This window comes from Bos taurus, chromosome 14 (genome assembly GCF_002263795.3).
Source record: "Bos taurus isolate L1 Dominette 01449 registration number 42190680 breed Hereford chromosome 14, ARS-UCD2.0, whole genome shotgun sequence".
Classification (NCBI taxonomy): Eukaryota; Metazoa; Chordata; class Mammalia; order Artiodactyla; family Bovidae; genus Bos; species Bos taurus.
Genome location: NC_037341.1, coordinates 36,812,808 through 36,837,558, shown reverse-complemented (window position 1 = coordinate 36,837,558; position 24,751 = coordinate 36,812,808). Strand labels below are relative to the sequence as shown.

The following is a 24,751-nucleotide window of genomic DNA, read 5'->3' as shown; positions in this document are numbered from 1 at the left end:
CATTAATATTTCTGACACAATATTGCCTTCTACAGATATATTTAAAGCTCTTAAAGATGTGCCAACATGCTGTATGTGTGGAGTTGGCAATGAAAGTGTTCCTTTTTGTGTTGCAGAGTGCAGCAGGAACAGGCAAGAGTTGTACATTAAACAAACAAACAAATCAGATCCTTTATCATCCTCTTTATCAAATAGAAGGGCACTCCTGGGTGTTTCTGTGAAGGGAGAGAAAAGTGCATTCTTCATCCATAATCACTGCCATGTTTGGGAACCTCCTCTATTATTGCAGAAAACTCACTGTCTCTTCACCTCTTTATTAATTTCCAAAGACAGTCAGAGGTTTTCAGTTTGGGGAGGAAACACCAGGGTCCCTGTCTTCTATCAAGACAACCAAACTCCACCCCCACCACCCACCAGAGTTAATAGCAGGCACTGAGGCCCCAGGTCTTGTCCAGAGGTAGTGTCTGGGGAAGCCTTTCAGTAAGACGTTCTCTGCATCACTTCCTTGACTGCCCTATGGGTAGCACTGGCAGCTTCATGGACAAGAGAAGTCTTAAGCTAGGGCTCCATTAAAGTGCTTCCTTCCTTGAATGATGTCACAAGTAGGGGTGAAGGAGCATATTACATTTGTCACTCACACCAGTTTCAAGAGTTACATGGCTAATGAGAGAGGAAAATTCTGAAATATTAGGTATGGTTTTCTGTGATCATTATAAGACATTTTCTTGGATTCCTAGCTTAAAACAATTGTTTAAAAGCAGATATGGAGAATAGATATTTTTCAGGAAAAACTGATGAGTATTTTCTGTTATTAGAGCTCATGTTTAGTAAAAAAAAAATTGTTTTGCATTTAATACAGATGCACATAAATAGTTAATCGTACGCAAGAGCAGTCTCCAGTACAAACTTGTAACATCCACTCCTTGCACATAGAATTTGATCATTTTTCTCTATTTACATGGTATTTTGAGTAGCCTAGTCTCAGGTAAGATGTCTGTGGAGAGAGGTCTTGCCTCCATTTTTTTTTTCCTGTCTGGACTCCTTATCAGAAGAATCCAAGATCCTAAACAGTAGACCCAGACGTCCTGGCAGCCTCTTCGCCCACCATCCCACAGACACTCTTTGGCTTTGGCCAAACCACCTAGTTTTCCTTGGGCTTTCGTGATGGTTTATTTTGTTCTTGCTTTTTCTTTCATATTTATATCATCATACTTGAAATCTCATTGCAGAGGTCACCTTTTTCCAGAAACAAGTTTCTTAATTCTCTGTTGTTGTTGTTCAGTCACCAAGTCGTATCCAATTCTTTGCGACCCCATGGACTGCAGCACACCAGGCTTCTCTGCCCCTCACCACCTCCTGGAGTTTGCCCAAGTTCGTGCCCATTGAATCGGTGATGCCATCCAACCATCTCATTCTTTGTCGCCCTCTTCTCCTTCTGCCCCCAATCTTTTCCAGCATCAGGGTCTTTTCCAATTTTTTTCTAAGTTCTATAGTTTTTTAAATCAATTTTTATTGAAGAATAGTTGATTTACAATGTTGTGTTAGTTTCTACTGTACAACAAAGTGAATCAGCTGTACATTTTAAATATTTTAAATATATCCCCTTTTTTTGGATCTCCTTCCCATTTAGGTCACCACATTTAGGAACTAAGTAGAGTTCCCTGTGCTGGACAGTAGGTTCTCATTCATTATTTTATTCGTAGTATCAATACTGTGTATATGTGAACCACCATGCATTTTTCACTTCTCTCCTGGAGCCACTTGGTTGTTGGATTGTAAATTCCCTGTTGGGCTGAAGATCATTTGTCTCCTAAGTACACAGAGTGGGGCGGGATGGGGGTGGGGAAGAATGTCAATGCTATATGTCATATCAAACTGATTGATCATTTTAGAACCAATTATCATTTTAAAAGTGTAGGGATGTGGTTTTCTAAAAAGCAAAACAGAGCAACATTTAAAAAATTGCCTGTAATACCAGTTGCTGGTGTTGAGGACACATTGTGAATTCTAGTAACAGGGACTGCCCTGGCAATGCTGGCTGACAAGCTGCTTCTTTGTGCCCGTGGGATTTGGAATGTGTCCATCTGAACTTGGTCTTGGAAGAAAGATGAAGTACAATTATGATGTAAAATTACTAATTAACAAGGTATGGAAAAAGCAGATACCTTAAGGTTATGTCTTTTACTTCTGTTGGGGCCAGTTGTTAAACATTATTTAATTAGAGAACATTTTGTAGGAAACCTTAAACTTCCAATGTGTGTAGTTTTTGCATTTTTTTTCTTTCTTTCTTTTACCTTTTTGGTCATAAGCATGCTGCATGTGGGATCTTAGTTCCCTGACCAGGGATCGAACCTGCACCCCCTACAGTGGAAGTGTGGCACCTTAACCACTGGGCCACCAGGGAAGTCCCAGTTTTTGCATTATTAATTGCCGCAGAGAGTGAGCTAGTAACAGAACTAGGAATCCCAGACTGCTTCGTTCTTCTATATGTACAGCAGAAGTCATAAACAGGAAAGCAGGATCTTTTCTCTATAACTTGGGTGTTGGTAAACAGAACTAACATCCACCTTACAAACCAACCTATTACATGTGTGTGTGTGTGTGTGTGTGTGTGTGTGTGCGTGCGTGTGTGTGTGTGCTAAGTCGCTTCAGTTGTGTCTGACTCTTTGCGACGCTATGGACTGTAGTCCACCAGGCTCCTCTGTCTATAGGGATTCTCTAGGCAAGAATATTGGAGTGGGTTGCCATGCCCTCTTCCAGGGGATCTTCCCAACTCAGGGATCGAGTCCGTGTCGCCTGCATTGCAGGTGGATTCTTTACCACTGAGCCACTGGGGAAGCCCAAGCTATCACATACTTACTTTTATTGTAAGTAATAGGTGAGTTTGGTAAAACATTATTGAACCCTTCCCATATCAGAATTCATGTAATAAAAAACCATCCCTTAACAAGATTGTATTGTGCTAGATTTCCAGTGCTTCACTGATATTCCAGAAAGAATATTTTAAAAACTGAGAATATTCAAATCCAGCCGGCTGACCTCTATTCCACTATATGATCACTTACAGTAGATATATATTCTCAGAATGAACCTTTGTCTTTTAACATTTTAAGGATGTTGTGTTGTCGTTGTTCAGTTGCTTAGTTGTGTCCAACTCTTTGCCATCCCATGGACTGCAGCATGCCAGACTTCCTGGCCCTTCCCCATGTCCCGGGGTTTGCTCAAGTTCGCATCCATTGAGTCGGTGATACCATCCAACCATCTCATCTTCTGTTGTCCCCTTCTCCTCCTGCCCTCAATATTTCAAAGATGTTATGTTAACTTGAACTAAAATTCCAATGCTCTGTAGCCATTCTAGAAGCAGCTTCAGAACAATGACTTTTTCCATACTCCCATACTCATAAATATCAAATTTGTGAAATTGTTTTTATATCATGTCATTCTGCTGGCTTCTAAAATATTACCATTTATTAGCAATATCCAAAGGGACCTACTGATAGGAACATGGGAACTTGATGAGCTCATGGGCATTGTCATCCCTGTCTTTGTATGAAATGTAGCCTTTTAAATTGTCATTGACACTAAAAGCGAACACTAATCGCATTTTAATATGAGACTTAACTCTGGGCATGACTATATTTTTCTTTTCCTCACAAAAAAATGCTCCCTTGCTGATGCCATCGGTAAAACAAAATCCTTAGCCTTTAAAAGAAAAGGGTAAGAGCAGTGACTCTGTAAACATCACTTCAGTCAAACTCTGATACCAAATATCACGTTATGTTCAATGTGTGTAGGCATAGCCTCAGAATGTCCCACACAGTTAATCTCCAAGTCCCACATATCAATCACACCTCCTTCACATACCTGGCCTGGAGCCTTAATGGAATTCCTCCTCGTTATTGCAGTGATAGCTCACTTCCTCTGTTTTTCCAATTGGCTGGTCATTGTGCCAACTTCTTCAAGGAGCCTTTTCTTACCTACGCAACCCTGTAATGTTGTAATATATGCTGACAGTTCATTTATACAGCCCTTCTGGTTCCAAATGTTTTTATGTTTAATTACTGACATTTAATCATCAGAAGAGATTGCATTTTCTCTAGATCCTGCAGCTTGGCTTAAAAATGCTAATAGTACATTACTGAACTGTAATTTCAAAGGTTTAAAAATTCAGTATTGAGAAAATTCATTAAACTTTGAACTGATCACCTTTGAAATTATAGATAAGAGCTGTGTAAATGGTCACATATAAATAACATATTTTAATGAGGAGTGAATTTGAAATTATAACAAACCAAGTCAATGATTGTTCATGATTGTCTAGACAGTTTGTGAAGTTTTTTTTCCTGATTTCTTCAAGTTCTTGTGGACATGCTTTTGCTTTCATATGACAGCCTCCTCTCCCCTTAATATTATGTTGTTAAAATTCCTTCAAGGCATGTGATCAGCATGTTGAAAACACTTTTTTCTGTGACTCCACTTTTATGCTACTAGAAATAGATACCAAAGAGGAAAGATCTACCACTCTGTCTTTCAGTGTTGTTTCTTGTTTGAGGCTTTCAAATTCTTTTGCTGACCACTGACTACTCTGTGCATGGGGCTTTTTAAAAAACAATTTCTTGTATAAGGTACAAAGCAAATATTAAATATTATATTTGGTTCTGATACAAGGAAATTAGAAAAGGTATGGGAGCTCTGTTTACCATTCTTTGTAGGGAAAACCAGCAAATAAGCCACCCTAATTGACTCAATAGCTCCCATATTTAATATGAACCTAATTCTCCCTGTGATCCCCAAAATGAAGTTCTTAAGTTTTATTTAGTGAGTGGTTCAAATCAATATATAAAAATAATTACTTAATTACTGCTATATGATAAAATTTCTGTACCACAATTAATGAGTCTTGATCTTTCTGATTGCAAAAAATTAAGTAATATGTAGCTTGTAACCCAAATAAAAGACTTCTGTTAAAAATAAAACTTAGTACATTTCATATAAGTATATAGTCTAGACCATATTAAATGAGAGGCGAAACACTGAAATGGCTTTTGCTACCGTTTCTTTTTTTAACTTTTTATTTTATATTGGAATATAGCCAGTTAATGGGGCTTCCCAGGTGGCACTAGTGGTAAAGAACCCGCCTGCCAGTGCAGGAGATGTAAGAGATGCAGGTTTGATTCCTGGGTTGGGAAGATTTCCCTGGAGGAGGGCATGGCAACCCAGTCCAGTATTCTTGCCTGGAGAATCCCATGGACAGAGAAGCCTGGTGGGCTACAATCCACAGTGTTGCAAAGAGTCGAATGGACACGACTGAAGCGACTTAGCACGCATGCACACACAGCTGATTAACAATGTTGTGATAGTTTCAGGTGGACAGCAAAGGGACTCAGCCATACATACGCATATATCCGTTCTCCCGTATACTTCCCTCCCATCCAGGCTGCCACATAACATTGCCTGTGACTGTTTATTGAAAGAACTCTTGGCTTAGGGTGTTTGTGTGAGGGTGTGTGTAGTCAGTTTACAAAGTGCCAAGGCAAGGAATATCTTCTCCTTCCTTTGGATTCCTTTAATACCTAGAATATGTCATGTAGGCTAAAATATACCACCTTGTTTACCATTCAAATGTCTATTCAATTTTTGAACTAAAAAAAATTTTTTTTTGTAGATTTTGAGTCTTTTTCTTTGTCCTTTGTGTTTTGAAGTTATAACTTGTAGCTCTGGTGGCCCCAGTGGGAATTCTCTTGGATTTGGATTCAGAGTAATCTTCCACCTCATCTACAGACTCCCTGGCAGTGGGATCATAGGTCAGCTGTTCTGTTGGTCAGTAACATGGGTAGTACCTGCCTGGCAGGGTGATAGGGGCCATTAGATGAGATCATATGTATAAAGAACCAAGTGCAGCCCCACACCCGAGAGGAGCTTTAAAAATGGTACAGATCAGAAGTAGCAGCAGAAAGTAGTGAGGGGGTATAAAAGTACATTTATACGAAAGGAAGAAGAGGGAATTCCTTGGTGGTCCAGTGATTAAGACTCCACACTTCCACTTCAGGGGGCACGGATTCAGTCCCTGGTGAGGGAGCTAAGATCCTATAGGCACACAATGTGGCCAAAAAATAAATAAAGGGAAGAAGAATCCCGCTTCTGTGGGATAGCATTTGATAGAGTATACATACACCGACCAACTGCAGGATAAGGAAACTTCACTCACCTTCTGTACTAGACCTTAAGGGAAACTAAAATCATGCCCTGTAGAGCTGTTCCTAAAGGAGGGAATTGTTGAGTCATCCTGCCTTTGATTGATCCCCAAGACTCTAGTCATGTGCAGTGAAAATTCATTGTTTCCACAAGCAGCATTGCCTACCTTTAAAGATCATAGCAGAAAACTCAAAGCAATGAATGTTTCCCCATCTTCCTGAAATGTGATTCTATTTAAAACAAATTTTAGTTCTTTGCATAGTTATTTATTCTGTTATTACACTTTAATTAGAAGTTTTATTATATAACTAACTTTCAAAAATGGGTCTTTAGTTGGGGCTGCTGCTGCTGCTGCTAAGTCGCTTCAATCGTGTCCGACTGTGTGACGCCATAGACGGCAGCCCACCAGCCTCCCCCATCCCTGGGATTCTCTAGGCAAGAATACTGGAGTGAGTTGCCATTTCCTTCTCCAAAATGCATGAAAGTGAAAGTGAAGTCGCTCAGTCGTATCCGACTCTTAGCCACATTATATAAATGTAGGGTGGCAGAAATACCCTTCTAGCTTGAGAAAGGGGTTTTGGGTTCATATCTACCACAAATAAATATTCTCATCCAAATACTTATTCCTAGAATCAGAAGTGAGAATGGGCTCTAGGCAGGGACTCTCAAACTTTGGCATGCACTGAAATTCCCAGGTATACTTGTTAGAACATAGATTTCTGGGTCGTTTCAGTAGCTTTGGAGTGGAGCTAAGAATTTGCATGTCTGTCGAGTTCCTAAGTGATGCTGATACTGGCAAGTCGCAGTATCCTGCTCTGAATGTCATCTTTTCAACCACACAGAACTTGTTAATATATTAGCTTTATGACTTTTGTCAGATGTGTTACAGAGATGATTGTTCTGTACATGGCCATCGGTTTTTTGCACTCAAAGAAGATAAAAAAAAAAAACTGAAATGGCTATATTAATATGAGACAGAGTAGATTTTAGAGCAAAGACTATTACCAAAGATAAAAATGATCATTCATTGTAGTAAAGAGACCAGTTCATCAAGAGGCCACAATCCTAAATGTGTATGCACCTATCAATAGAGTTTCTAAACATATGAAGCAAAAACTGATAGAATTGCAAAGAAAAATAGACAAATCTACAATTATAGTCAGAGATTTCAACACCCTTGCTCAATAACTGAGGAAAAAACTAGACAGAAAATCAGTAAGGATACAGAAAGCTTAAATACTATCAACCAACTTGACCAAATTGACATTAATAGAACACTCCACCGAGCACTAGACACATTATTTTCGGGTACACATGGAACATTTACCTCTACAGACCATATTCTGGGCTGTAACACAAGTCTAAATAAATTTGAAGGGACTCAAGTCACACAACTATGTTCTCTACCACAATAGGATTACATTCAAAATAAGTAACAGGACAAAATATGGGAAATCAAAACTTGGAAGCTACAAAGTACACTTCTGAATAATGAATGGATCAAAGAAGAGATCACAAGGGGAATTAGATCATATCTTGAATGAAAACAAAACTACAACTCATTCAAATTTGTCAGCACAGCTAAAGCAGTAATTATAGGGAAATTTATAGCACTAAATGACTATATTAGAAAAGAAGGGTCTCAGATGATTGGCCTCAGCTTTCATCCCCAAGGATTAAAAGAAGGAAAGCGAATAAGCCCAAAGTGAGTAGAATAAAGGAAATAACAAAAATCAGAGGAGAATTCAGTGAAATAATAAACAAAAAGAATAAAGAAAACCAGTGAAACAAAAAAACTGATTCTTGAAGATCAATACAATGATAAACCTCTGGCCAGACTAGAGGTCAGAACAACAAAAGAAAAAAGGAAAGACACAAATTTTACTATCAGAGATGAGAGGTAATATCACTGCAGAGTCTACAAACATTAAAAGGATAATAAGGAAATATTATGAACAGCTTTATGGAAATACATTCAATAATTTATATGAAATGAACAAATTCTTTGAAAGACACATTCAAGATTTTAGGGCTGGTAGAAATTTCTATTCTTATGTTGGAACATGGCGTCTTCAGGGAAGAAATGTTTTTGGCTGTACAGCTTGAAGGATCTTAGTTCCTTACTGCTACTGCTAAGTCACTTCAGTCGTGTCCAACTCTGTGCAGCCCCATAGACGGCAGCCCACCAGGCTCCCCCGTCCCTGGGATTCTCCAGGGATCAAACCTGGGACCATGGCAGTGAAAGTGCCAAGTCCTAGCCACTGAACCCAGGGAATTCCTCGGGGTGAAATTTTATAGCAAGTCCTCTGAGCAGAGAACAGTTGAGGAAAGCTGACTATTCAGTAGACCCAAAGAATTAGCCGCACGCTGCACTTGCAGTAACTTCACCTGGTCTTACAGCTGCAACTGCTCTTGGGAGCGTTTGGCCCCGTTTTCCTTTTATGCCTGGCCTGAAACTTTTGCTTAGAAGGTGTTCCCTAGTCTTTACTGCCATGTGGCATACAAATATGATGAGGCTATTTCCCAGAAATATGCTTTTGTTTGCTAATAGGAGGATTAGTGGATAAGACAATGGCACCCCACTCCAGTACTTTTGCCTGGAAAATCCCATGGACGGAGGAGCCTGGTGGGCTGTAGTACATGGGGTCTCGAAGAGTTGGACATGACTGAGCGACTTCACTTTCACTTTTCACTTTCATGCATTGGAGAAGGAAATGGCACCCCACTCCAGTGTTCTTGCCTGGAGAATCCCAGGGATGGGGGAGCCTGGTGGGCTGCCATCTATGGGGTCGCAGAGTCGGACACGACTGAAGCAACTTAGCAGCAGCAGCAGCAGGAGGATTAGAAAATAAAGTTGAGAAACATTGTGAAAAAGTAAGACAAAAAGATAAAGAGATGCAAAATAGGTGTAGGGAAACAAAAATGTCCAAATATTATGGGTCTCAGAAAATAGAGTACAGAGAAGAGAAAAACGTGAGTTTCCATATTAAAAAAAAACAGAGTATATCATGAAATGGGTGAAAATCGCTCCCCATGAAAGCATATCATTGTGAAACTTCACAACATCAAAAACAAGGAGAAGAGCTACGAACTTCTAGAGCTTACATGTAAAGGCTCGGGAATCATAACAGCTCTGGGCTTCTCAAAAGCAATGTAGGAAGATGACACTAGAACAAAACCATCAGAGTTCTTAAGGAAAATAGCCACCAACTAGATTCTCTACCCACCCAAACTATTCATCAATAATGAGTGAATCAAATATAGTTTCAGACCTGCAAAATCTCAAAATATTTACCTCTTGTGCTCTCTTTCTCAAAAACCTTCCTGAGGGCTTTCCTTGTGGTCCGTTGGTTAAGCGCCTCAAGCAGAGGCTCTTGAAAATCCTCAAAGAACCTGAAGCCAGGATAGGCTCCCATTGAGTCCCTCTTCTCCTGGCCTTCCACCTGCTGCTGCTGCTAAGTCGCTTCAGTCGTGTCCAACTCTGTGCGACCCCATAGATGGCAGCCCACCAGGCTCCCCTGCCCCTGGGATTCTCCAGGCAAGAACACTGGAGTGGGTTGCCATTTCCTTCTCCAATGCATGAAAGTGAAAAGTGAAAGTGAAGTCGCTCAGTTGTGCCCGACTCTTAGAGACCCCATGGACTGCAGCCTACTGGGTTCCTCCATCCGTGGGATTTTCTAGGCAAGAGTACTGGAGTGGGTTGCCGTTGCCTTCTCCATCTAGCAACAGCAATATTGCTTGAGTTTCCTTAGACTGTTAGGTCCGTGCTTGCTGTGTGTTTTCCTACACTAAACCCAAGGCTTGTTTAGGCAGTAGGATATAGATGATAAAGTTAGAATAAAAACCAAAGGAATGATTAGCACAAAAAACAAGATAATGGTCACCACTCATAGGAAAGGAATGGGAGGCAATGGGGGAGGGAGGTTCTTCGGGCTTTCAAGATCGCAGTCATGTTCTATTTCTTAACCTGGGAGTTAGGTACATGGATGCTTGTTGACTTTTTAAAAAATGAATTTGTATATATGCACTCTTTGTTTTATAATCTTCCTAAGAATTTTTAAAAATATTGTTTTTAAGTATTTAAATAACATCAGAGCGAATATAGCATTAAGCATGTTTGTGTGCTGTGTGTGTGTGCTAAGTTGCTTCAGTCGTGCCTGACTCTTTGCGACCCCACGGACTGTAGCCCACCAGGCCCCTCTGTCCAAGGGATTCTCCAGGCAAGAATACTGGAGTGGGTTGCCACACCCTACTCCAGGGGATCTTCCCCACCCAAGGATCGAACCCACGTCTCTTGCATCTCCTGCCTTGGCAGGTGGATTCTTTACCACTAGCACCACCTGGGAAGCTAGCAAGTAAGTATGGCGAATCAAATTTACAATAGAAGCTTTACTTCTCAGTGTCACATTGAACTACAAGAATCATGAGTCTGTATTTTAGCATGTGTGGTACTCTATTGGAAGAAATTGCTTGAGTCTCTCCGTGTGTAGGTCACAATGCTTGGCCTCCCTTTGCTATCCTCCACTTCCACTTTGGTTCCCACAGATTTTGTGTTTATTTAGTAACAAAGACTTCTTAAAGTAAAGCAGTTATATTTGAGTTTGTGATTACAATCTGTCCTCAGCCTTACCTGTAATAAACTGTGAACGCTTTTAGATGAAACTCTTGAATATAGCCATCCCGTGGCCACATGTCATTTCTCCATCCCTAATTTTGGAGGTGCTTAAAGCATAGGTTGGACCTCCTTTCTCCATGTGTTTGTGTGTGTGTTGTATTTCTCCATGCTGACTAAGAGTCTCATATCCGTAACACAATTAAGTCCTCCCTTCTTTATATCACCACCCAACCTACTATACATATTAATACGTCTATACTCATCACATTTCTATTGAAATTTATTCACTTATCTGGGTTTCCCATCAGGTTGTGAGCTCCTTGAGAGCAGTGATCATGCCTTATGCCTAACTTCATTGCAAGATCATATTTATTACCTGCTGAATAAATAGTAAATATTGTATTTGGGGCAAAGGGAACAACACTGAGGTGTGAAGACCAAGGGCGTGGAATGATTGCCACACACAGAGGGACTTGTGTGGGAACACAAGGTGGGGTACCAGGTTGCAAAAGCAGGCTGGGAGTGGATTGTAATAACCATGGACTCCCACGTACAGAAATTTGAACTTGGTTTTATAGACAGTCGTTAGCAATGGATGATTTCAAGAATGATGTGTTCGATCTGGGTTTTAGAAAACTAGCTCTGTCAGCATCTATGTGTTGGGTGGCATGGAGGAAAGACGGGAGTGAGAGAAACCAGTACAGAGGCTGACCAGAGCCAGTGGAAGGAAAGACATTTGTGTGCTCTTTTTTTCATTCCCCTAAAGCCATTCACTTCAGTATGTCTGTATTCCTAAAGATACTTTGAAAGGGAGATAAAATTTTTCAGAAACTTTGGGGTATTTTACTTTGAATATTCACAGTAAAGTGTTCTTTTTTGGCCCCCACACACATACATAAATACCTACATATGTATGTAGATACATATGCATGTGCGTGCATGCTGTCACTTCGTCATGCCCAGCTCTATGTGGCTCTGTGGACTGCAGCCTGCCAGGCTGCTCTGTCCATGGGGTTCTCCAGGCAGGAATATTGGTGTGTCCATGGGGTTCTCCATGCCCTTCTCTAGGGAATCTTCCCTACCCAGGGATTGAACCCATGTCTCTTGCGTCTACTGCATTGGCAGGCAAGTTCTTTACCACTAGTGCCACCTGGGATGCCTGTAGATATATATACATACATATATATATGTGAATAGTATTTATATATATCAGGGTTAAAAAATAGGCTGCTCAAAGATTTGATAATTGTTATACATTTCATAATCCTTAACAGTGTTCTTAAGGACTTGCTTTGCCTGTTTCTCTGTTATATTACAATTTTCAGTTTTATATCATTTGTTTTTATGTAAAAAAAAGTTTCAGTAAGTTTCAAAGCTTCTTCCATTGTGTGTGTGTGCATGTGTGCATATGCACTCGTGAACTCAAGTTGTACACAAAGAACATGAGCAGATGGGAGGACTACAGGAAGAGAAAAACAAATTTAAGGAAGAGCTGGAGGAATCCAGCTACAGGCCAGGAAGAGAAGGTTCCTTTGTAAGTTTCCCTTCCTGATCCTAAGCTGAACTTACTGAGGAACTGTGACTTCCCTGGTGGCCCAGTGGTTAGGATTCTGCCTTTCGGTGCAGGGGGTACGGGTTTGATCCCTGAGCAGGAAGCTATGGTGTCACATGCCACATGGTGCTGCCAAAAGAACCTAAAAAAAAAAAATTGTCCAATATAACTTATCGAGGAACTGTTTTAAAATTTGATCCAGAAATAATCTGTGTCTAAAATTCAATTTGTTAAAAAAAAGTTTAAGAAACAATTTGGGGGAAAACTTGAACACTGGCTAGTGTTTGATGGCATTAAGGAGTAATTGTTAACTGTTTTTAGGTGTAATAATGGTGTTATGGTTATGTTGTTAAATAGTCCTTATCTTTTGGAAATTCATACTAAAACATTTATTAATGCAGTGATACAGTGGTTGAGATTTTCTTTAAATTAATCCAGGAATTTGGGAAGTGGATGAGGGTTTAGATGAAACAAGATTGGCCATAAGTTGACAATTGTTGAAGCTAGCATGTGGATTCATAGGGACTCATTATACTAGTCTACCTAGTTCTGTATATATTTTTAGAAGAAGAAAGATCCAAGGCTCAGTGAACTAATTCAGCTACTCAAGCTCATACACCTTTGATTAATAATTAATCATCACACATGCAGCCATCCATGAATTTGGGCCATTTATCCATTTGGGCTTTGACTTGTTTCAAAAAAAGAGTTAAAGTGACTTTAAAAACTTCTCAATGATATTGTGTAAGTGGAGGAATTGAGGAAAAGCCCTAAAAATAAGACTGAGGTGAAATAAAATTCTGAAAGAGATGGGAATACCAGACCACCTGACCTGCCTCTTGAGAAACCTATATGCAGGTCAGGAAGCAACAGTTAGAACTGGACATGGAACAACAGACTGGTTCCAAATAGGAAAAGGAGTATGTCAAGGCTGTATATTGTCACCCTGCTTATTTAACTTATATGCAGAGTACATCATGAGAAACACTGGGCTGGAAGAAGCACAAGATGGAATCAAGATTGCCGGGAGAAATATCAATAACCTCAGATATGCAGATGACCCCACCCTTATGGCAGAAAGTGAAGAGGAACTAAAAAGCTTCTTGATGCAAGTGAAAGAGGAGAGTGAAAAAGTTGGCTTAAAGCTCAACATTCAGAAAACAAAGATCATGACATCTGGTCCCATCACTTCATGGAAAATAGATGGGGAAACAGTGGAAACAGTGGCTGACTTTATTTTTCTGGGCTCCAAAATCACTGCAGATGGTGACTGCAGCCATGAAATTAAAAGACGCTTACTCCTTGGAAGGAAAGTTATGACCAACCTAGATAGCATATTCAAAAGCAGAGACATTACTTTGCCAACAAAAGTCCGTCTAGTTAAGGCTATGGTTTTTCCAGTAGTTATGTATGGATGTAATAGTTGGACTGTGAAGAAAGCTGAGCACTGAAGAATTGATGCTTTTGAACTGTGGTGTTGGAGAAGACTCTTGAGAGTCCTATGGACTGCAAGGAGATCCAACCAGTACATTCTAAAGGAGATCAGCCCTGGGTGTTCTTTGGAAGGAATGATGCTAAAGCTGAAACTCCAGTACTTTGGCCACCTCATGCGAAGAGTTGACTCATTGGAAAAGACTCTGATGGTGGGAGGGATTGGGGGCAGGAGGAAGAAGGGGACGACAGAGGATGAGATGGCTGGATGGCATTACCGACTCAATGGACATGAGTTTGAGTGAACTCCGGGAGTTCGTGATGGACAGGGAGGCCTGGCATGCTGCAATTCATGGGGTCGCAAAGAGTCGGACACAACTGAGGGCCTGAACTGAACTGAACTGAAATATACAAAATGCCCATGATGAGTTTCTTTATACTTACTGGAGGTACATCATGGTTTTGCTCATTAACTTCTTGGTAGCCCTTGTAAAATAAAACACATGATCAGTTTTGTGAATGAAACCATCATTTGTTAAATCTAATTATCAGATTATTTGAAATATACTCACGTAAATAGTTCAAATCTTGCTATATCTTGAGACCTGTTGACAAAATATAAGAAAGCAGAGGGAAAGAAAAACTAACAGATGCTGGAGCATCTACTGTGTGTCAGGTACTATGTGTGCTTATATGCATTGTCCGTAATCATTAACCTTATTCTATTAATGAGTCTTCTTTTGGTCTTTTTTAAAATGTATTTTTAATTGGAGGATAATTGCTTTACAATGTTGTGTTGGTTTCTGCCATACATCAATAGGAACCAGTCACAGGTATACATACGACCTCTCCGTTTTGAACCTCCCTCCCATCTCCCTCTCCATTCCACCCCTCTAGGTTGTCACAGAGCACCACATGACCTCCCCGCACATTATAAAAAATTCCCACTGGCTATTTTAGGAGTCTTAATTGCATTTACTTTAGAAAGTGTCTTTTTTCTACTTGTTCCTAATGTCTGAACACTTGCAAATCCCTTATGTACTCTCCTTACTGCAAATACACACACACATATACTTGTATTTCTGACATTAATATCAATATCTGTGCTAACTTTTAGCATCAAACAGACACTTGATAATGATTGGTTTCTAGAAGTTCTTCTGTCACGTTATCTAAATTGTGTTCTTCATATTTTCAACGTTGCGCCTCGGCATGTCCTGACCTAATCATTTTCTCGTGCCTTCAAAACCACTTTGGCACTAATGTTTCTTGCCCCAGAGAAGAGAAGCAACACTCATCCGGTTGCTCAACCAGCCGCCCAAGGTAGAAGCTTGTGCAACCCAGGTTGCACTGATAACACCTTCCCCTCCTCCCTCCGGCCCGCTCAGCAGCCTGATACCCATCTACAGAAGGTCCGTTCATCCTCACGAGTTCCACCCTCAGGTAATACTGTCACTGCGTGTAGCCTGGCTGTGGCAACTGATCTTACTGTTCTCACGCCTCTTCCCTTCCAGTCCTTTCTATGTGGCAGCCAAATTGATTTTCCAAAGTGCAAGGCTGTTTGTATCATTTGTCCACTTAAATCCTTCAAAGAAGTGGCCTTTAATCTTTGAGTCTGCAGCTTACAATAAGAAGTAAATTTAACATCATAACCCAATACACACACAAGTATATAAACAAGTTTTATGTCTTTTATTCTGCCCTATCTCATTCTGCTTTGATCTCTTTTGTTATAAAAGTAATGCTGGTTGAAATCCATGAACATGATTTTGGAGCTAACTAATAGATGAGACCCTATGGTGTGGAAGGCACTGCTTTTTGTGATTCTTACTGCACAAAGGATAAAAACCAACCTCTCTAACGAGAATGATGGGGCTCTTCGTACTCTGCCACCTGCTCACCTCTGTAACCCCGGCCCTTGCTCCTGCCACTTGATGTCTCAGCTTTGCCGGACCCCTGACCGTCCCAGAGGGCTGCCAGCCTCTTTTTGCCTTTGACGACTCTCTGCTTCCTCTACCTGTGTCTGCCTGGTTAAGTCTTTCCCTCCTTCCCATACCGGCTTCCGAGTCGCTTCCTTCGGTATGTGTCACCCTGATAACACCTTAAAAATTCAATTAAATTTTATTTTTGGCTGAGCTGGGTCTTCGTTGCTGCGGGAGCTGCGTTCTAGTTGCAGCGTGTGGGCTTCTCTTTGCAGCAGCTTCTCTTGTTGTGGAGCACGGGCTCTAGAGTGCGGGCTCAGTAGTTGTGGAGCACAGGCTTAGTTGTCCTTCTGGAAGATCCTATGTGGGATCTTCCCGGATCAGGGATCTAACAGGTGCCCCCTGCATTGGCAGGCAGATTCTTAACCACTGGACCACCAGGGAACTCCACCCTGATAACATTTATAAAGTGTTAATCACAGACCAGAACTATGCTAAACCCTTCACACGGCTTATCTCATTTAAACTCCAACTGACAGAATAGTTGTTCATGAAGTCTTTGATGGATGTGTTGATGTTATATCATGCCCACTCCTAACTGTTATTGAGGACTAGGTATATAATTAATATTACCTCTATGCTTGGATTTCTACAGTACTTAGAAGCCACTTGTGAGCATTTGTCTCTTTATGTCCCCTGAGCATGTGGGCCAAGGAGTCCATCCATGGGTACAAGTACCATGAGAAGTACCATGAGAGAGGTTACCGTTTTTTCAGGCAGTGAGAGGAAAGTGCAGTTTATACCCAGTCATCCAAGAGCCTCAGCCTGAGAATACATTCATATCCTAACGTCTGTCACCAAATGTTATGTTGTCAATTCATTCGTGTGATGGTTTCTTTTAACCTAGTCTTATCTAGCGATTCCTATTATTGAGCGTGTACTAAATCCGACTATAGATATTACGCAGCCATGGTCAAGAAAACTTATATTTTTAATCTGAATAAGAGTCACAATGCCAAGTCACAGTACATTACCCATAATACAAAGCCAGAAAGTATATTGGTTCAAAAATAAGGAAAGTACTTTTCGGTACAGTCAGTGAGTCAGAGTCGAAAGCATCCAGGGAAATGGAATGAACACCGTAAATGGTTTTAACTTCAGATAATTATCACCATTTACAAATAGTAAGGACCCACAGCAGGTAAACAGTCCTTGAAAGGCCACTGTAAAGTAAAAATAGGCCATAGGCCAAGTGTGTGTAAGTGTACACTTGATGTATTTTCAAAAATTGAAAACATCTGCAGGACCCATGGCCCGAAGCTAAGAAGTTAGAGATAACATCAAATCCATCTAAATATATGTCTTCAGATGTATGTAGAAGAGTCTGATAAATTTTGTTCTGGCTGATGTGAGGACATTTTGATAATATGTGATAATGTGTGTTCTTGAACAAGAAAATGAAATAGCCACCACAGCTCCCATTGATAACAATAATTTCCAATATGAAAGTATTTTTCAAAAAGATAGTATTAATATATGAGTTCCTTAACTGATATTAGCTAGTTTCTAAAAATCAGTAATCACTTAGGGTCACATAACTTTCTTGGACTTGATCTTTGGAGTGTGTAAATATCCCAATAAATTAAAATTTTAGTGTTGGCCCATTATAACTTCATTTCATACCATCTCTTTTTAGTTGTTCATGATTCTGTGAATCAACAGTAAAATAGAAGCCAGAAAGCTAGAATGAACATAAATTGGTCTACTAGTTAGAGAACCTGAATTCTAGTCCATATTCTGCGTTTGAATATCTGTCTGGCCATGGGCATATCATTTAGCCTGAGTCTCAGGTTCTTGATTTATAAACTGAGGGGGTTAAAAATCATAACATGATCATTTTCAAAAACATCTTCTATGACTCCAAATTAGCATTAAGTGAGACCCTGATCATATGTCAGTGGAAAAATCCTTTGTCAATTTAAATAAATTCAGTAGATAGTTTAGATTTCGGTCATATAGAGGATATGGCATCTCCAAGGTTTTTAAGACATCTCAAAAATAGAACAAAATCCAGATAACCAAAATAGCACCCACTGAATTCAGAGTACCTATTTGTAGATCCATTGAATTTACAGATGCATTTACTGAATCCATGATTTATAGTAGAAGTAAAAACCCTTATTTATAGATTCTGTCTCAACTTTAAGCCTTAGAAAACAATCAAATTTCTGTTGATCTATTGCTTCCTGATCCATGGGAACTGGAAAGTTTGGAAACAGGTGGTATCAGAGTACTGGCTAGAACAAATCTAATTGAATCCCATCAACTTAGAGGCCACTCCACTTTTAAAAAAACATCTTTCTAAAATAAAATATACCACAGGGAAAAGTCTGTAAGTATACACTTAATATATTTTCAATCATTGAACACGTCTATTTAACCAGTAGCCTGATCAAAAAATACACAGGCACCCAGAAACCCCCACTGTGCCCCTTTTCAGTCACACCCCCACCCCCAAAAGTCCCAACATCATTTAGTTGTGCCTTTCTTTGTGCCTTGCATAAATGGAGTCTTGCTGTAAATGCTCTTATGTGATTTCTTTCACTCAATTTTATATTTCTGTATACTGTTGGGTGTTAGTTGGAGGTCATTCACTGTCATTGCTGTTTACTATCCCATGACTGGACTACCCACAGTTTATCTTTTTCCATTTTTGGCTATTATGAATATTGTTATATATATTCTTCTATATCTTTGGGCTTCCCTGGTAGCTCAGAGGATATGGAGACCATACATGCCCACTTCTACTGGGGAGATTGATCCATTTTTAAATGTAGCCTTCTGTGATATGTTGGCATATGGACTGTTGATCTGTTGGAATATTGGGTAGAAATTAGCTTTATAATACATCAAAAGGCATAAATTAATTTTTGTTCAATGCAGCCTACTTTCTTCTCCTCTCTCCCGGATAGACACACCCATTAAGATGGGAGGTAAACGGGACATACCTCCTGTGCCTAAGGAGTGACAAACAGAGCAAAGTTGAAGAGCACTCCATCCTAAGCAATGCTTAGAGATAGAACATGACAGTTTCTGTTTGTTAACAGAGCAGTGATTTGTGGGTTGAAAAAGTTTTAGGTAAGGTAAACCTACTCAAAGTTTCAGATTCATCAAAACTTTTTCTAATGTCTTTCCCTTACACATCATGGCAAGATGACAGTAATTAGATCATGAACTAACCCATCTCCCAAATTGGTCACCCAAATTTTATTTTTACTGTGTTAGACCATCTGCCTTTTACTGCCCCAAACTATGCAGTTCTGATGTGCACTGTCAAGCATTTCAAGAGAAAAATGCCTGCAAACTCTAGGGACACGATGAAGGCCTAACCATTTTCAGATACTCCTCTTCAAGCTTCTTGAGGTATTTTGGGGTTTGTGTTTTTAACCATTTAGACTGCATACCACCATAAATTCTAAGGGATTTATAGTTGTGAAATCATTCTTGTAGACAATATTTCATTTGATTGTCTTAGGACTCTCTGGGGGTAGACAGCAAAGACTGTGTGGGTCACAGAGCATATGAAAACGTTCTATTCCAATTTGGTAAGTGCCATCCATTTGTAAATGTTGAAGCTGAAACTCCAATACTTTGGCCACCTGGTGCGAAGAGCTGACCCATTTGAAAAGACCCTGATGCTGGGAAAGATCGAAGGTGGGAGGAGAAGGGGATGACAGAGGATGAGGTGGTTGGATGGCATCACCAATTCAATGGACATGAGTTTGAGTAAACTGCAGGAGTTGGTGATGGACAGGGAGGCCTGGCGTGCTACAGCCCATGGGGTCGCAAAGAGTCGGACACGACTGAGCAACTGAACTGAACTGATTATTTTTGTAACTGGAAATTTCCCAACTTTTTCCATCTCCCTTCTTCTCACAATACCCCTGTTATGTCCCCTCGACGTGTGGGTAAGGCAGCCAGTAAGTCAAACACTGCACTAACCTTTCTAGTGCTTTGTAGCCAGTAAGCACTTTATCCTTTTGGTGGTGTTATATTAGAAGGTGTTAGACCTGTCATATGGCATTGCTGGCAAATCCAGGCCTCCAGCTGTTTCTCTTGTCTCCCAGGTCGTGTTCAGATCACAAGACAGCATTAAGCCCCAGGGCCCCAGGGAGAGAGGGTGCTAGTCACTCCCTGGGGTCTTCTGGCATCTTTGCAGATCCCTGAATCTCAGGTCTGCAAAAATGCCCAGCATACATGTGACTTGATCTTGCTGCTGCAGCTGCTGCTAAGTCGCTTCAGTCATGTCCGACTCTGTGCGACCCCATAGACGGCAGCCCACCATGCTCCTCCGTCCCTGGGATTCTCCAGGCAAGAACACTGGAGTGGGTTGCCATTTTCTTCTCGTGTGGATTTTTGCCCCATGTTCAGCCATGTCACTAAGACCATGTAAACTTGGATGAGATGATGCTTCTCAGAAACTGTATGGCGTGGCCACTCTGCTGCTCTTGGGTGGTATGTGTGTGCTCTTCCATTTGACTAGCCCATACATTTGCTTCTGCAGAAATATCATCTGATCTGGGATTTTCAGAGAGTCTTAAACCTATTTTTCCCAGTCTGCATCTTTATGTATTCCAGAAACCCAGTGTTCTCATTTAGATTATAACATGCAGCACGGTATTAAGGAACATCTCCGTTACCCATGTTAAGCCGCCAGAAGTTGGGGGGGGTGTGCTTTCTTACCTCCCCCGTGAACAGATTTCTTGGGCTGCGAGCACTGTCAATACTATAATTCACTACTGTTTGAAGAGTGACAGTTTTATGGAAGCACTTCCCCCTCCATCATGCTGGCATTCACCTTGGCTATTACAAATTATGTAGAGTATCCTTTTTTTCTGTTTCCGAAATAACTTAAACTGGGAGAAGATTCTATGGAACATTGTTTCATTTCTTAAACATGCAGCTGAGTCATTTCCCCTTCATAACTGGGCTCGTTTTCACCAATACCTTTAATTATATCAGTTCTTTTTTAATAAAGCTCATTTTTATTGACTTTCTTTCTACTTAATGAATTCTTCTTGGTGAAACAAGAGCTTACTGGCATAGCATATAAAATGACCCCTCATTACAGCTCAAGGTGGGTTGCATTTTTCTATCTCCTTTCTCTGTTAGCAGCGTATGTTTCTTTTTTTTCTATGCTGAACTAAATTGATGGAAACCTTTAACTCTCTATTACATGGAATTACCTTATGAAATAGAATTCTTAAAAGCTATACTATACATTAAAAAAGAACTTTGATAACCTGTGTAGTATTTTAAATGGCACTTAGGAAAATTTAAGAGAATTCTTTTGGTAAAGTCAGTAATCCCTAATTTATCTGTATATATTCTTTTTTTAAAAAACTGTTTAAAAATTTTATATTGGAGTCTAGTCAGTTAACAATGTTGCGATGGTTTCAGGTGGACAGCAAAGGGACTCAGCCATACATATACATGTATCCATTCTCCCCCAGACTCCCCTCCTATTCAGCCTGCCATATAACATTGAGCAGAGTTCCCTATTCTTTTATTGATGGTTTTCTAATAGTACCCACCTATAGCTAAACACATAGGAAAAGAAATTCATTCTATTGAAGAATAAGCAAACTAAAGTCACCTTCATTTTGCCCGGGGTATGTTTTAATATGAGGCCAACTTTTATCTTCACTGTTTCCTTCCCTAATTGTATTCTCCCTCTACCCACCCCTCCCCTCCTTGGTTATCATGTATAACTCACAGTTTTATCTCCATGCTAATAGTCCCATTAGCAGCAAGGAGTATTTTGATTGGGTGTTATGCAATTGTGTAGCTTTTTATGAAGTTTCATTTTCAACCCTGTGTCATCCCTCCTTAGCACATCAGTTTTCCTTCTCATGTTTGGACAGATCTGCCCTCCCCACCCAGTTCTAGTACACCACCACCCTGTGTGTACACTCTAGTACACTATTACCCCACACTCTGACTAGAGGCAAGTCCATTCTGCATTCCCTTCCAGCATCTCTGTTTCCAGATGGTGTGAACAGTGTTGGTCTTTGGCTTAACCAATGTGAGGATGTGTTAGCTGACAAAGTTAGGACAAGGTCCCCTAATCTGAAAATCTTCTTTCTACTGGTCCTATCCTATAATGCCCCAAATCATGCTCGTTGTTCCCTGTTGCAGGACTTTGTATTCTGACATTAATGGCTACTATTAAAATGTAAATAAAAGTAAATAAGAGAGGGTTAACCCATCTCAGCTTGGCTTTTCTTTCTTTATCCCTTCCTTCCCTCCTCCTTCCCTTCCTCCCTCTCTCTTGTCCTTCCTTTCTTTTTCAGTCACAGAGGCAATAACAAGAATTAGAGTCTGAGAAAATGAAACATGAGATAGTTGAGTTCTTGAGGAAAAGAGACAGAAACAGAAAATCCTGGGAAATGGAGCCCACCCCAAAATGGCATTTAAGGGACTAAAAACCATCCAGGTTCGGGGTAGATGGCAGGGAGAAGTGAAAAGTGAAAAGCAAATGCTGACATCCAACCATGAAAAAGAGAGACTCTAAAAGGAGGCAGCTTGATCTCCTACTCAGTTTTCTTGGAAATATGCCTACGTGTTATTCCTGGAAACTCATGGTGGCAGCCCTTCAGCAGTTCCTCTTAATGGGCTTCTCCACCCACAGACTCTATTACTCTTAATTTACTATTTAATTAGATTCATTATCCCAAGCCCACGGCCTAGCTCTTGTCCCATGATTCCGTTCTGCTGTCCACTTAGGCAGGTGCTGTCACAGCTGGGTAGGGGGTTTTGAGGCAAAGGTTGACGAACCCAAAAACCTTTCTGAATTCCTTTCTGCCTGAAATTCTTCTCTTTATAGAAACAAAAACCAAACAGTAACAATAAAAACAGGAAAAAACCCTCAAAAACAAGACTGGTTATCATTTTCCCAGACTCCTTGCACCTGGCGGTGGTCATGTAACTGAAATTTGCCATCAAGACATAAAGGAGCGTCTGCCTTTTGAGAAAACTGACCAACAACCTCATCCAACCCTGAATGTAGTGATTTGCAAAACAATTCTGAACTTCTTAATGAAGAGTCAGTCCTCACAACAGCCCTATAAAATACAGCATGATATCATCTTGAGAAGAAACTAAAATTCAGAGAAGCTACGTGACTTGCCCAAAGTGACAGAGCCTGTGAGTTTTAAGAGGGAGACCTAAAACCAGAGCTTCTGAATGAAAATGGGGCCAGCAGGCCCCTCCCACTGCCCTGTGCTGTCTGTCACCCTTATGTAAAAATAAAATACATCTGCACATTTAAAAGTCACATCAATTAGATAGTCACTCATAAATCAGTTCAGCTGTTTCCCATTTTTCCCAGGTTGCACCTTGTCCTCTAAGCAAAGAGTTTTTCTTTAACTCAAGCTTTAATATGATTTTTCTCAGTTGCCCTCTGGATATTTTTATGTGTGTGTTATTGCCCAGCAGAAGTAGTCACTGGTTAATCTACTTTTCACCCTGTTTTCCTTTGGCCCACATTGTTTTCCTTTTTTGAATTGACATGGTTAGAATCCATGCAACACTCTCCACCTGTCTTCTCCAGAGATTACCAAAAATAACATTTCACTTACTTCCCCATTTTGTCAAATAGGATCCTACCATGTCTGTCCCAGAATCTTTGTATCTCCCCATCCTTCTCCTCAGTCTCCTAGCCAAACTCTCTTTCTAAGATGACACAGAAGAAACAGGCACACCTTTTTCTAATATCAAATCTGGTAACAGTCTGGTGACTAGAGCAGAAGATACGCCTTCTTGCCTCTCCCTGTGTATGCGTGCATTTCAGCCACATCCAACTCTTTGCAACACCATGGACTGTAGCCCTCCAGGCTCCTTTATCCGTGGCAAGAATACTGGAGTGAGTTGCCACGCCCTCCTCCAGGGGATCTTCCCAAGTCAGATCGAACCTGCATCTCTCATGTCTCTTGCATTGGCAGGCAGGTTCTTTACCACTTATGCCACCTGGGAAGCCCCTTTCCCAACCCTGCCATCATTTAAATCTGGAGCTGGGCCCCTGATCCTCTCCATTTGTCTTAGTCAGTTTGGGCTACTTTCACAAAATATCATCGAGTAGATGGATTAAGTAACAAATACATTTCTCATAGTTTGAGGGGCTGAGAAGTCTAAGATCAGGGTGCCAGCATGGTCTGTTCTGGTGGGCCCTCTTCCTGGTTTCTCTTGCTGGGTCCTCACTTGGCAGAGAGAAAGAGATCTCTGGTGTTCCTTCTTGTAAGGGCACTAATCCCATTCATGAGGCCTCTACCCTCATGACCTAATGACCTCCCAAAGGCCTTATTTCCAAATACCATCACCTTGGGGTCAGGCTTCAACAGATGAATCTGGGCACAGTGTGGGGGGATAGGTGGACACCAACAGTCCACAGCACTGTCCGTTGCTTCCCACCTTACCTTAGAGGGACATATGAGGAGAGCTAATTAATTATTGGGATTCCCTGGTGGCTCAGTGGTAAAGAATCTGCCTGCAATGCAGAAGACATGGGTTCAATCCCTGGGTCAGGAAGATCCCCTGGAGAAGGAAACGGCAACCCACTCCAGTATTGTTGTCTGGGAAATCCCATGGACAGAGGAGCCTGATGGGCCCCAGTCCATGGGGTCACAGAAAATTCATACACAACTGAGTAACTAACACGAACACACATACACACACCATGGACCAGACATAGTCATTGACCTTAGAAAATCAAAGGGAAGAAGGCAAGGGTCCCACCCTGAATCCACTGGGGGAGATAGTTTTGCAAACAGAAAGTTTTGATTTATGGGAAGTGCTGAAGGGAAGTGTGTCTATGATGTGGGAACCCAGCCTGGCAGTTCAGAGAAACCTTCCTGAGGAGTTTGCACATGAGCCTTGACAGACAGAAGAAGGAAAAGGAGAAAAGAGTGTTTCAGGCAAGGGATACTGCACTGACAGAGAAATGACAGAGACAAGATGATGAGTCCCAGCAGGGAATGG

At 40.8% G+C, this 24,751-nt stretch overlaps 1 protein-coding gene and 1 non-coding gene across 21 annotated transcripts in view; one reads left to right on the top strand and one right to left on the bottom strand.

The window, feature by feature from the left end:
- The window catches only part of STAU2 (staufen double-stranded RNA binding protein 2), a 303,811-nt gene that overhangs the window by 226,255 nt on the left and 52,805 nt on the right, over nt 1-24,751 (top strand). The window lies entirely within an intron of this gene.
- On the bottom strand, nt 2,332-2,404 carry TRNAG-UCC (transfer RNA glycine (anticodon UCC)). The gene has a single exon. It is a non-coding gene; the product is annotated as a tRNA-Gly (tRNA).